The sequence below is a fragment of the Eubalaena glacialis genome, chromosome 13 (assembly GCF_028564815.1).
Source record: "Eubalaena glacialis isolate mEubGla1 chromosome 13, mEubGla1.1.hap2.+ XY, whole genome shotgun sequence".
Classification (NCBI taxonomy): Eukaryota; Metazoa; Chordata; class Mammalia; order Artiodactyla; family Balaenidae; genus Eubalaena; species Eubalaena glacialis.
The window spans coordinates 15,293,119-15,306,950 of NC_083728.1; positions in this window are offsets into that span (position 1 = coordinate 15,293,119).

The following is a 13,832-nucleotide window of genomic DNA, read 5'->3' on the forward strand; positions in this document are numbered from 1 at the left end:
ACCAGGGGGCGAGGGGCGGGTTTGAAACTTGCGGGGGCTAGGCTCAGACGCCCACCTGGGGGCGGAGTCCTGGTGACGTAATCTCTGGACGTACAGAGGACCTGGGTCTTGGCTGCGGCGCGCCTCCGCCACTTCCGGGCAGTAGCTTGTCGTCTTTGGACCGTTGTCCAGAATGTTTTCCAGCCATTTCTTATACACAGGCTGCATGCACATCGAACTTTCTCCCCTAATGAGGCTGCACAAGTTCTAAGAGCCCCTGAGTAGAAGAAACTCAAAATAGCCCTGAGAGACATATAATAAAGATGGATTTTGGCAAAGTTGGGAAATGATAAACTAAATGCATCAGAGGGCTTGCCAACACTGATATCAGTGGTTGCTAGTTGCAGTGCAAAACCTCACTGAGACCTCAGGCCGGCCACAAAAGTTAACCCAGCAGGAGAATAGCAGTCGCCAGGTCCCTCATGCCCGGCTGCCTGCAGGATTCTTTGGTAGGGGCGAGCAGGCGACTCACTAGCTCCACCTCCCTCTGGCCTCCCCAGTAAGCCGACTTCCCAGTGATAGCTTAGGAAGACAGGCTTGCCACCTGCTGTTCGACTTGCGCTTCCCACGTAGAGCCTGAGGCTGCAGATACCCCAGCTGGGCCGCCGCTCCTGTCCGTGGTGCCTGGTCCCAGCAGCTTGGTGGGGTTGGGGGAGTGCCGGCAAACCCGAGGCAGTAGTGTGAACGGTAATTAAGAACTAGGGTTCCCATCAGTCTGACTGGGTTCAAACTCCTCCTCCACCCTAGATGTAGATGTGTGGCCCTGAAGGAGTTGCTTAACCTCTTTAAGCTTTAGTTTCCTCTAATGGAGGATAAGGCTGCCTACCTCATCAAGGTTTAGTGAGAATTAACTGGGATGGTGCCTGTGGAAGTACTCAGCACAGCAATTGACACTAACAGATGTTAACTCTTATCATCACCTCACGGGGTTTGAGGCTTGCTCCACGTAGACCTGAGACCTCTGGAAATAAACCAGCTCCTTGTAGGCACAGCAGGTGCAGCGATCCTGCCCTCACAGTTCACCTGAGAGGCTTGACAGGCAATCAGATGCAGGGTCCCCACCTCAGACAGACAGGGGAACCACATGTCCTGCTTTGCCTGGGACAGTCTTGATTTATGTCTGTTGTCCTGGCATAATTATTAAAATGGCTGTTGTCCTGGCATAATTATTACAATGGCTTCCTTTCTCAAAAGGGCCCTGGTTTGGACAATAAATTATATGGTCACTCTAGACTTACAGAATGCCCAGTTTTACAAGCTCACCAGCTAGTTCTTATTAACACTGGAGTGTAAAAATCATATAGTGATGGTTACCTGTCCGTGCCTTCATGTTTTCAACGTAGTTTTTCATTCCTTGTTCAGAGTCTCTTAATTATCAAAGCATCAAACTTCCCAAGTGCCTATCCTGTTTTACCATGTAGTCCTCTGCAAGAACCCTGAGAGTAGAAAAGATTAAATCAAATCTACACATGAGGAAACTGAAGCTGGGGGAGGGGGCAGGGGTGAAGTGATTGTCCAGGTTCACAGCCATGAAGTAAGAGAACTGGGATTTTAAGCTCAGGGTTCTTAACACCAAAACCTGAGGCTGATTCCTTAAAACCACACTGCTTCTCTCTCTTGTGGAGAAGGGAATCTGGACTCGGGGCAAGTGACTTGTCTGAGCTCACATAGTGGTCCTGGACATTTCCACTTCAACATCTTGTAGGTTTCTCTACCTCAGAGTGTTAAACACTGCTCTTTACTTTCTTTGCCTCCTCAAACTTCTTCTTCCCATTATATCCTCATCCCTTCTCTCTATCATTTCTACTACGTAGAGCAAGCCCCATTATTTTTAAAATCTTTTTCTTGTGAAGAATAGTACACATAGGGACTTCTCTGGTGGTCCAGTCGTTAAGACTCTGTGCTTCTCTCAATGCAGGGGGCCCGGGGTTCAATCCCTGGTCAGGGAACTAGATCCCTCATGCCGCAACTAAGACTTGGTATAGCCAAATAAATAAATAAATATTTTTTAAAAAATAGTACACATGCAGGAAGGCACACAAAACAGAAAGGTAGATGATTTGTCACAGAATGAATGTGGTAAATATCACTCAGGTCAAGATACTGCGAAGCACAGGGTAATCACTGTTCCCACTACTTTTGCGATAATCACGTCCATGCTTTTATAGTTTTACCACCTAAGCACGCATCCCTAAAGACTATCCCTTCATTTCACCTGTTCCTCAAACTTTATATAAATGGAATTATATGTGTTTGCCTTCTTTTGCTCAACATTGCACTTGTAAGACCCATCTAAGTTGTTGCATGTAGCTATAGTTAATTTTCATTGCTGTATCCTGTCTTCCAATGTATATTTCTCTACTCCACTGTTGGGGGATATTGGAAGCCCCCACCCTGTATCTCTTTTCTGAATTACTACTGGTTTGGAGATCAGTCCCCAAACTGGTCTTCTGATCCTCCAGCCTTGCTTCTCTCGTGGTCCATAATCCACCATGCAGTCACGGGGATCTCTTTAAGTCTGGTCATACTGCAAATCTGACCAAGTCACCCTGGCCTTAAAACCCCTGAATGTCTCCCCACTGACTGCACAATAAAGTCCCAAACCCTTACCTTGGCTTCCAAGACTATAGTTATGAGAGCTACTATGGCAGGGCGTTTGCTAGGGGCTGCACCAAGCACTTTACATACATTCATGTTATTCACAGTCCGGACCTTCAAACCATCTCTCCTTCATCTGGTCCCAGTGATCCTTATAATTTCCCTAAATGTGCCGAGTTCTCACTTGACCCTGGGCTTTTGCACATGCTGTTTGCTCTCACTTTTCCTCCCCCTTTGCCTAATTCAGCCTTCATCTTAACTGAGATGTTGCCTCCACTAGGCAACCTTCCCTGAACTTGCCTGCACCCAGGCTAGGCTAGGTCAGGTCTCCTCTTCTGTATTCCCCTAATGGCCTGTGCTCAGTGTTTGTCCATTTTCTCTGTCCACGAGGCTGTGGACTGCTTAAGGGCGGGGACAGGGCTTGTCACCCCTGCAGTCCCAAGACACAGCGCTGTGCCCAAGCCTCTGTAAATATTTGTTGACCACAGACAGACCACACTGGGTTGAAGTCTTAGTGACTTTTTCAGGTATCCCCATCTCTATTCCAGGCTCTGGTTTCTGTGGTGGGAACACCAAGGCAGCACCCTTTGGGACACCAAGAAAAACATGAGTTGCACAATGTGGCAGAGTCCCTGCCAGCAGCCTGGGATCCTGTACTCCCAAGATGGTTTGAGCAGGTCAACCAAACATCCTGGGGCTTTCAAGCACTCCATCAACTTTTCTGTAGAAGCCTCACTAGGCAGCAGATCTGGGTTGGGAGAGATGGTAAGCAGAGCTCCTCCAGACATAGCCAGTCCTGGCCGTGAAACCGAGCAGGACGCTGTGGGGCTCCTGAGCATAGAAGCTTTTCAAACAGTTGCTAATCAGGAAAGAGAGGGGATACAGAGGCAAGGGAGGAGCAGTCAAGAAACAATAGTGATCAGGCTTCCCTGGTGGCACAGTGGTTAAGAATCCGCCTGCCAATGCAGGGGACACAGGTTCGAGCCCTGGTCCGGGAAGATCCCACATGCCGTGGAGCAACTAAGCCCGTGCGCCACAACTACTGAGCCTGCGCTCTAGAGCCCATGAGCCACAGCTACTGAGCCCGTGTGCCACAACTACTGAAGCCCACGCGCCTAGAGCCCATGCTCCGCAACAAGAGAAGCCACCGCAATGAGAAGCCCGCGCACCACAACGAAGAGTAGCCCCCGCTCACCGCAACTAGAGAAAGCCCGCGTGCAGCAACGAAGACCCAACGCAGCCAAAAATAAATTAAATAAATAAATTTAAAAAAATAAAAGATTTGACATGTTTAAAAAAAAAAAAAAGAGAGAGCTTCCCTGGTGGCGCAGTGGTTGAGAATCTGCCTGCCAATGCAGGGGACGCGGGTTCGAGCCCTGGTCTGGGAAGATCCCACATGCCGCGGAGCAACTAGGCCCGTGAGCCACAATTACTGAGCCTGCGCGTCTGGAGCCTGTGCTCCGCAACAAGAGAGGCCGCGATGGTGAGAGGCCCGCGCACCGTGATGAGGAGTGGCCCCCGCTTGCCACAACTGGAGAAAGCCCTCACACAGAAACGAAGACCCAACACAGCCATAAATAAATAAATAAATATTTTTTTTTAAAAGCCTTTTCAGTGCTAAATTATAAGCAATTTTCATAAATAGCAAAATAAATCATGAATTCATAAGTGCTTTTTCAAGGTAAAATTAAAAAAAAAAAAAAAAGAAAGAAAGAAACAATAGTGCAGCCTTGGGGCAGGGTCCTTGTTCCACCTCAAGGGATACACATAATATTTTTGAGGTCTTTACAGAACTAAAACCCCCAACAAATGGAAGATGTTAGCATTCTTCATTCCAGTTTAAAGGAACCAGAGAAGTTCATTAGGAGGAGACCACCTGAGGCCAGATTAAAGGAGTGCAGGCCCTGCAAACACCCTAACCCTTATCAGCAACCTCGCCCTTGAACCATTGCTATAAAAAACTCCTCACCAAATCCTCCCAGGTTGGGACACACAGTTTTGAGGGGCATGAGCCCGCTGTTTCCCCCTTTGCCTGGCAAAGCAATAAAGCTATTCTTCTCTACTTCACCCAAAACTCTGTCTCCGAGATTCAGCTGGGCACTGGTGCACAGAGGCCGAGTTTTTGGCATCAGCGGGAGCCTGTTATCAGGGCCTCTGAGGACCCTGGCCTCAAATCAGGACAAAGCCATCTCCCTGTTAAAGCGGAAACATAAACATACAGGCTCGGGGTGCCACACACCTTCACCTCCCTGTTCTTTCCCACTACGGCAAGAAGCTGCTGAGAGAGAACCATACATTTTAAGCCCTGAGGTCCTGGCAGTTGGGGAAGGGAGGCTCCAACATGACCGTGTTCCAGGTTGCTTTCCTCCCCACCAAGGCCAAGCCTGAGCTGCCCCGAGACCCTGTTCTGCAGTTGAAGTATCACTAAGGCAGTTTCCCAGGCGAGTGGGCCTGGCCCTAAGACAGCTTTGGAAGCAGGCTGCCACCCAAGCTGTGGTTTCCACAGGGAGTGGCTCTCTGGCCATTCTGGGACCAGATGAGAGAAGCCAGTTAGGCCAAGAATAGATGAGGGCAACGGGGCGCCTCCTCTGGTCTCCATGGCCCAGCGAGTGTCTGATGTGGCGTGAGGCCCCCTTCCATTTCTTCACTGCCCGATATGTGTTGAGGCTGCCCCAGAACCTTGAGACAGGCTCTCCATCTTCAGGGATCCCACGGAGGAGTGGGGAGGCAGACACATAAATACACCCTCTGCTACAGGGAGATAAGGGCTCTACTGGGACGACCAGGGGAGTAGGTGTGCAAAGGAGAAAGCTTCAGAAGAGATAACAGTGAGGTGAATTTTGCTGGAAGAGTAGGATTTTCCAGGTGGGCAAGGAAGGGGGAAGGGTATGGCCAAGGCCTGGAGGTGTGAAAACGTGTGTTATGTTTGCAGAACTAGTCAGTCTGAGCGCTGCCTGGGAATGGGCCTTGGAACCCAAATCCAGTCCCTGTTCTGGGTTAGGGCCCAGCATCCCCAGGTGGTGTTTCAGTCATCTCAGGATGGGGTCGGGGGCACCTGTGGTGGTCTCCTCCACCCTCCCACCCACTCCCTCCGATGCCCATTTTTCTACTTCGGGCAGCCTGGCCGAGAGCCAGGATGTTTACAACCATACGAGCTGAGTCTGCAGAATTAAATCCCAGACTTCTCCAAAAAAGAAGCCAGGGTGTCAGCTGGCAACTTCCTGAAAGTCTGAGATCAGAGGAAACAGTGACCTAGAGAGGGGAGGAGGAGGACACCAACGGATCCAGGGCCCCAGCTGAGGAGTTTCTAGAACACTTGGCTTCTAACCCAGAGATCTCAACCCCTTATTTGGGTATAATTTAAATACCATGAGATTTATTTGTTTCAAATAGCAATTCGGTGGTTTTTGGTAAATTTACACAGTTGTACAACCATCACAACTCAGAACATCTCCTGCCAAAAGATCTCTTGTTCCTGTTTGCAGTCAACCCCTCTTTCCATGCCCCAGTCCCAGGTAACCACTAATCTGCTTTCTGCCTCCATAGATTTGACTTTTCTGGACCTTTCATATAAATGGAATCATACAGGGACTTCCCTGGTGGTCCAGTGGTTGGGACTCCACGCTTCCACTGCAGGCGACCCAGGTTCCCTGGTCAGGTAACTAAGATCCTGCATCCCGCATAGCTGTGCGGCACGGCAACAACAAAAAAATCAAACAAACTGTAGCCTTTATGTCTTGGTTCTTTCACTTTGCAAAATATTTTTGAGATTCATCCAGGTTTTAGCATTTATCAGTAGCTCATTCTTTTTTATTTCTGAACAGTATTCCCTTGTACAGATAGACCACATTTTGTTTATCTGTTCACCAGCTGATGGACATTTGGATTGTTTCCACTTTTTGGCTATTACGAATTGTGCTTCTGTGAACATTCATGTACAGGTGTTGTGTGAACATATGTTTTTCTTTTTGTTGAGTGAACGCCTAGAAGTGGAATTGTTGTATATATAGTACATTTATGTTTAACTTTCTAAGAAACTGCCAAATGTTTTCCAAAGCAGCTGCACCATTTTATATCCCTAGCAGCGAAGTATGAGGGTTCTGATTTCTCCATGTCCTCGCCAATACTTATTATTGTCAGCCTTTTATATTATATCATGCTGAGGAACTATTTTTAAAAATTTATTATTACTATTATTTTTTCTTTTGGCCACACCACGCGGCTTGCGGGATCTTAGTTCCCCGACCAGGGATCGAACCCGTGTCCCCTGCAGTGGAAGTGAGGAGTCCTAACCACTGACCGCCAGGGAAGTCCTTGCTGAGGAACTTCTTGAAAACACCCATGGGGACTTCCCTGGTGGCGCTGTGGTTAAGAATCCGCCTGCCAATGTAGGGGACACGGGTTCGAGCCCTGCTCCGGGAAGATCCCACATGCCATGGAGCAACTAAGCCCGTGCGTCACAACTACTGAGCCCGCATGCCACAACTACTGAAGCCCGCACGCCTAGAGCCCGTGCTATGCAACAAGAGAAGCCACTGCAGCGAGAAGCCCGCGCACCGCAATGAAGGGTAGCCCCCGCTAGCCGCAACTAGAGAAAGCCCACGCAGCAACGAAAACCCAATGCAGCCATAAATAAATAAACTAATTTAAAACAAAATCCACCTCTTTAATAAAAAACAAAAACAAAAACAAAAAAACACCCATGGATGCCCTGGCTCCATCCCAGACCAGTTAAATCAGAATCTTGTGGGTTGGGGCCCAGGCATATGTATTCAAAACATAACAAAACGAAGCAGAAACCTCCCTACTTGAAAAGCTACTAATGTGCAGATGGGTTGAGAACCAGTGATCTAACTTTCGGCCTGAAGTTCTGTCCGACTTCACCGAGAGGGAGCTCAAGCTGGCCAGCGTCCTCTCCCACATCAAGAAATATAGGGGCTTGGGGGTGAGAAACAAGAAGACTCTCAAGAAGGCACATGCAGTCCCAGAGCAGATGGGTTGTTGGAATGTGAGGTGAAGGGGCCTGGGAGTGGGTTGGGTCCAGGGGTCCTGATTTCTGCGCAGCCAGATGAGATCCTAATGGGTCACCTCCCATGACTTTAGGGATTGTTCAGGCCTCTCAAGAGATTAGGAAAGTATGACATTCCTGGCTGCAGAGCAGCTCCAGATAACCCCGGGGAAACACAAGGAGGTTGGTGGTGCTAGCAGGAAGCACAGGGAGCTTAGAGGCTCAGGGGGGAATTAGGCCAGGGCCACACAGTCCGTGATAAAATCTCCTCCTTTTGGAGGGTCTGCAGATGATAATAACCGCCCACTTTCCAGGTACCAGACCCTGGGCACTAGGGATACAGCTATGAATAAGTGTCAGGCTCCTACCCCCATGGAGCTGACAGTCTCCTGGAAGAAACAGACAGTAAAGAATTAAACAGAAGGACAGGTAATGATGGGGAGGGGGCCTCTCAGTGGGGGTGGCATTTGAGTAGAGATCTGAGTCAGCGAAGGAAGCTAGTCATGCAAAGGTCTGTGTGCAAAGATGTTTCTGGTAGAGGGAAGAGTTTGTGGAAAGCTTGAGACTGAGTGGGTTTGGTGTGTTCCAAACAGTGGTAGAAGGTGGAGCTGGAGAGGAAGGTAGGCAAGAGCTAGATCACCTAGGGTTTTTTGGGGGTCATGGCCAGAGTCCGAGTTTTATTTTGCATGCGATGGGGAGCGAACGGAGGAGGGGTTTGAGCAGGGTAGTAACACGCTATGGATTTCTACTTTTTTTAAAAATAATTAATTAATTAATTAATTAATTAATTGTTTTTTGGCTGCATTGGGTCTTCGTTGCTGCGCACGGCTTTCTCTAGTTGCAGAGAGTGGGGCTACTCTTGGCTGCGGTGCATGAGCTTCTCATTGCGGTGGCTTCTCTTGTTGCGGAGCACTGGCTCTAGGCACGCGGGCTTCAGTAGTTGTGGCACACGGGCTCAGTAGTTGTGGCTCGCGGGCTCTAGAGCGCAGGCTCAGTAGCTGTGGTGCACGGGCTTAGTTGCTCTGCGGCACGTGAGATCTTCCTGGACCAGGGCTCGAACCCGTGTCCCCTGCATTGGCAGGCGGATTCTTAACTACTAAGCTACCAGGAAAGCCCCGACTTCTACTTTTTAAAGATCACTTTGGTTGGTGCAGGGAAACTAGACCTATAGGAGCAATAGTGAGGTGGGGAGATGAGGCGAGTTATCCAGAGAAAAGAGGAAAACAGCTTGGACTGGTGTTGGTGCAAATGGAGAAATGTGTGTAGATGTGGGACACCTTTTGAAGTTAGAGACACCAGCATTTGCTGACATGGGGTAGGAGGGGAAAAAAAGGAGGCAAGACAACTACTGAGCCTGCGCGTCTGGAGCCTATGCTCCGCAACAAGAGAGGCCGCGATAGTGAGAGGCCCCCGCACCGCGATGAAGAGTGGCCCCCGCTTGCCGCAACTAGAGAAAGCCCTCGCACAGAAAAGAAGACCCAACACAGCCAAAAATTAATTAATTAATTAATTAATTAATTAAAAAAAAAAAAAAAAGGAGGCAAGGATTACGCTTGGTTTTTTTTTTGTTTTTTGTTTTTGCTGTGCCCCCTGACCAGGGATAGAACCCAGGCTCCTGGCAGTGGAAGTGTGGAATCCTAACCACTGTACCGCCAGGGAATTCCCAATGCCTACATTTTTGACTTGAGCATCTTGGTGAAGGATGGTGTCATGACCTGAGATGGAGAACACTGGGAGAGGAGCAGAATTAGGGCCAGAGGTGGGGATGCTAAAATAGAGATCTAGCTCGGTGGAAGAGGAGGGAGACTGGGGGGACTGCAGTGTCCTCATGATTCAAAGCTGGGGAGTTGGCCATCCTTGTTACATCAAAGACTGTGTATGTGGGGCCCTTGAGACTGTAGTATTAGGGCATCTCGGAAAAATTCAAGGCGCTGTAATGTTCAGGATGCTTCTTGCAACCTTTAGGAAGCCCCTGCAAAAACAGAGACAAGCTTAGGCCAAAGAGGTGGCCCATCCTTATTATCAAAAGGAAAAGTCACCACATCTTTTTGTCCCCTCCCTTCAGGTACTTTGAAATTTTATTACTGGCTTATGAACTCCAAACATCTAGATAGCACTGCTGTGGATCCTCCACCCTATCCTCAAATCGCTGAGAGGGTGGGAAGCCCATGCCGAGTGACTAATGCGAGCAAGGGCAGGAGGCTTAGAGGACCATGGAGAGAGAGGCCCCCATGAGTCAGACTCAGTTCACAGGCTGCAAGAGGCATAGAAACTGGAAAGGAAGGTGCAGCATGAAGAAAACAAAGAAATCAGAGAGAATGAGTGAGCTGCCCGAGGTCAACATCAGAGCTGAGCTGGAAAGGTACTGGGGACGGGGTGCAAAGGATCCAGGAGCTGGGGAAGCAGCACCCCACAAGAAGCGTTAGAATTCTTGAGTTGCAAACCTGGAAGGGTCTTCGAGGCCCAAATGGCCGGCTCCTTCCCCCGAAAAAGGAGGCAATGGGAAAGAAAAGGAGAAACCAAAAGACCAGGTCTCCAAGTTTTAGAAGTCACAGAAAGGCAGTCAACAGCTCCACCCTGGCTGAACCCAGAAAGCCCTGGTCCATTATTTCTCTCTGTCCATTTGGTAAATGTCTGGTTTCCACAGGGGCAGTTCTGTCCAGCTGCGTTCTGGAAACAGGTGGCTTGCAGAGACGTAATCAGGGTCTCCTGATCTGACATCTGCTCCCCCCGCAATGCACCCCTCCCCTTATTCCAACTGGGCCCCCATCACATGTTCCCAGGCACACCCATGCTGGGCAGCGCGCGCACACAGGCTGCAGGGCTCGTGGGCTCAGGCAGAGTGAGAGGGAGGGGGATCATTTCCTGAGGGGTAGCTTGGGTGGGCCTTGGGGGTGGGGAAATGGTCAGAAGGGGAGATGGGCTGACGCAGCTTCTCCAAGCCATGCAAGGATCCAAAGAAAACACAGCTGGAGACAGGGAGAGGGAGCGGGGAGCTGGGCTACCCGAGTGTTTACTTCTTGGGTAGAAATCCAACTTGGTAACCTGTGGTCAGTAGAGCCTGTGTTTATTTACTGGGACCAGTTACTTCCTCCTGCTGTACCTCAGTATCTCAACCTGCAAAACAGGGGCAATACTAGCTACCTCGAGGGATGGCTGTGAGGATTAAATGGGATCATTCAAAAAGAAAGACGGGGGCTTCCCTGGTGGCACAGTGGTTGAGAATCTGCCTGCTAATGCAGGGGACACGGGTTCGAGCCCTGGTCTGGGAGGATCCCACATGCCGCGGAGCAACTGGGCCCGTGAGCCACAACTACTGAGCCTGCGCGTCTGGAGCCTGTGCTCCGCAACAAGAGAGCCCGCGATAGTGAAGAGGCCTGCGCATCGCGATGAGGAGGGGCCCCCACTTGCCACGGCTGGAGAAAGCCCTCGCACAGAAACGAAGACCCAACACAGCCGTAAATAAATAAATAAATAAATAAAAATTTAAAAAAATAAAAAAAATAAGAGAAAGGGATAGACACATTACATTTAAAAAAAAAGAAAAGAAAGAAAGACGATAGACTGAAGTGGTGAAGAGCGTGGGCTCTGGAGCCAGACTGACTTGAGCTGATTACTTCACCTCTCTGGACTTCAGTTTCCACATCTGTAAAGTGGGGATGATGATATACCTATTTTGCAGGATGTTTTGAGGTTTCAGTGAGTTCCTATTTGCAAAGCACTTTTTGTTTGTTAAACAACTGCTTGATACCAATAACCTAACCAGAGACATTTATTGAGCCCTTTGGTGTGCCAAGTACTAGATTCACACTTTATACTTTATGACATTAAAATCTCACTGCCACCCAGGGAGGGAGGCAGGTATTAGATCATCTCATTACAGATGTGGAAACTGAGGCTCATAAAGAGACTTACTTTTTAATTTATTCTAGAACAGGGATAGGCAAGCTATACTCTTCCTTATAGCATTGTTTATGGCTTCTTTCATGCTACAGTAGTGGAGTGGAGCTGTGACAGAGATTAAAGGGCCTGCAAAGCCTAAAATATGTACTATCTCGCCCTTTACAGGAAAAGCTTGCTGACCTCTGCCTTAGAAAATGGCAGAAGCAGGATTTGAACCAGGTCTGCCTGGATCCAAAGTACTTAACAGCTTTCCTATTCTGTTTTTTTGCACTATCACTGTGCTGGGTGCAAAATAAAGTTTAGAAAATCATTTCTTTCCTGTCGCTTTGAGTGCTGAGAAGGCTTCTCTTATCTTCTCATATCCAGGAGTGAAAGTGGAAAGGGATTTGGGGATTCTGATCGCTCCATCTTTCAGGCCAAGCGGTGAGGACTCACGGAAGGCTGCCAAAACTCCGCGTGGGGCTGCACGTCTGACAGCGTCACTCTGAAGTGTGAGGTCGGGGGCACAAGTTGTGGGAGAGAGGGGAAATCTGTGTGACAGAGAGGGGCAGGCTGAGTAGGCAAGTCCCTGAAATCAAGGTCAGAGACTGTACCTTCTCGTCTGCCAGCCCAGGTCAAGGCTATGTTTAGAGTCAGTCTGACTGAGACTCACAGAGGTGGGAGTTGGTAAAGAATCCCAGGGTGGTGTAGGTATCGCCTGCTCCCCGGGGATACTCAAGGGCTCCAAAACCAGTTCAGTTACTCAGCAAATATATAGTCAGTACCTAATCTGTACCAGGCACTGTTTTAGCACTGAAATAAGTGGTGAACAAGATCCCAGCTCTCACGGAGACAGACAATAAACCAATATTAAATAGGAATAAGATCTATAAAGAAAATAAACCAGGCTGATGTGATTGAGAGTTAACTCCTAGGTAGGCAGGGAAGGCCTCTCTGAAGAAGGGCCATTTAAGCCGAGACCAAAATGACAAGGAGCCAAGCCATGAGAAGATCAGAGGGAAAAGCATTCTAGGCAGAGGGAACAGCAACTACAAAGGACCTGAGCAAAGAATTTCACTTGCATGTTCAAGGAACCAAAAAGTCAGTGTGGCTGGAGCAGAAGGAAAAAGATGAGAGTGGTGGGAAAGGAGACAGGGAAAGGTCCTTTCATGTGTCTACAAATCAGGGCATGGAGGCAGTTTATTTCAAGTGTGGTGGAAAGCTGCTGAATGATGGCTAATGATGCTAATAATTGTAGTGACTTTTTGAGCCCTTAATAAATGCCAGGTGCTTACTAAGCCCTTTACATGCATTAACTCATTTAATCCTCACAAGCAACCCTAAGGAGGTACTTTGATTGTCCTCATTTTATAGATGAGGAAACAAAGGCCCAGGGAGGTTAAACCACTGGCCCAGTGTCACACTGCTACATTTAAAGTTCACTGGGGCTGCTCTGGGAACAGTGAATTACAGGGGCCAAGACCCTGTAAGAGATAACAATGATACAAAGACAGCTTGCATTCCAGTTAAGAAAACGAGAGGAAAGAAAAACTAACATTCACCAGGTTTTCTGCTTCAGCCAGACTCCGGGAAGAGTGAGGGTTACTAGAGTTCAAAGGCGTATAGGCGCTTCCTCTTCTGGATATCCTTAGCACTTTCTCTGTTCCCCTCCTACACCCTTTCTGCCTTGTTTGCTTGTGATCTGTTCCCCTAATCACAATAGCTAGCTAGCATTTATTGGTTAATGGCGTTAATGGTGTGCCGTTATCATGCCCGGCACATGCACTATGCCTGTTTAATTTATTCTTGCAATAATCTAATTGTATCCATTTTAGGATGTGGAAATTGAGGCTTACAGCTGCTAAAGTAAGGGGTCCAAGGTCATACATCCAAGATTGACAGCCTAGGATTTGAACCCTTCAAACACAGTCGAAGCACTTAACTACTGGGCTGTAAACACTCACTTCCGACCTCGCACCCTGCCATGAACAGTCTCTGGGCTCCCCAGTAGTAGCCAAGGATTGTCTTTACCTCTAGTTTCCTGCTAAAGAGGGTTCATAATAATGCCAACCTCACAGGTTGTTAAGAAGATTAAACAGGGCTTCCCTGGTGGCGCAGTGGTTAAGAATCCGCCTGCCAGTGCAGGGAACACGGGTTCGAGCCCTGGCCCGGGAAGATCCCACGCGCTGCAGAACAACTAAGCCCATGCGCCACAACTACTGAAGCCCACGCACCTAGAGCCCGTGCTCTGCCACAAGAGACGCCATGACAATGAGAAGTCCGCGCACTGCAACTAAGAGTAGCC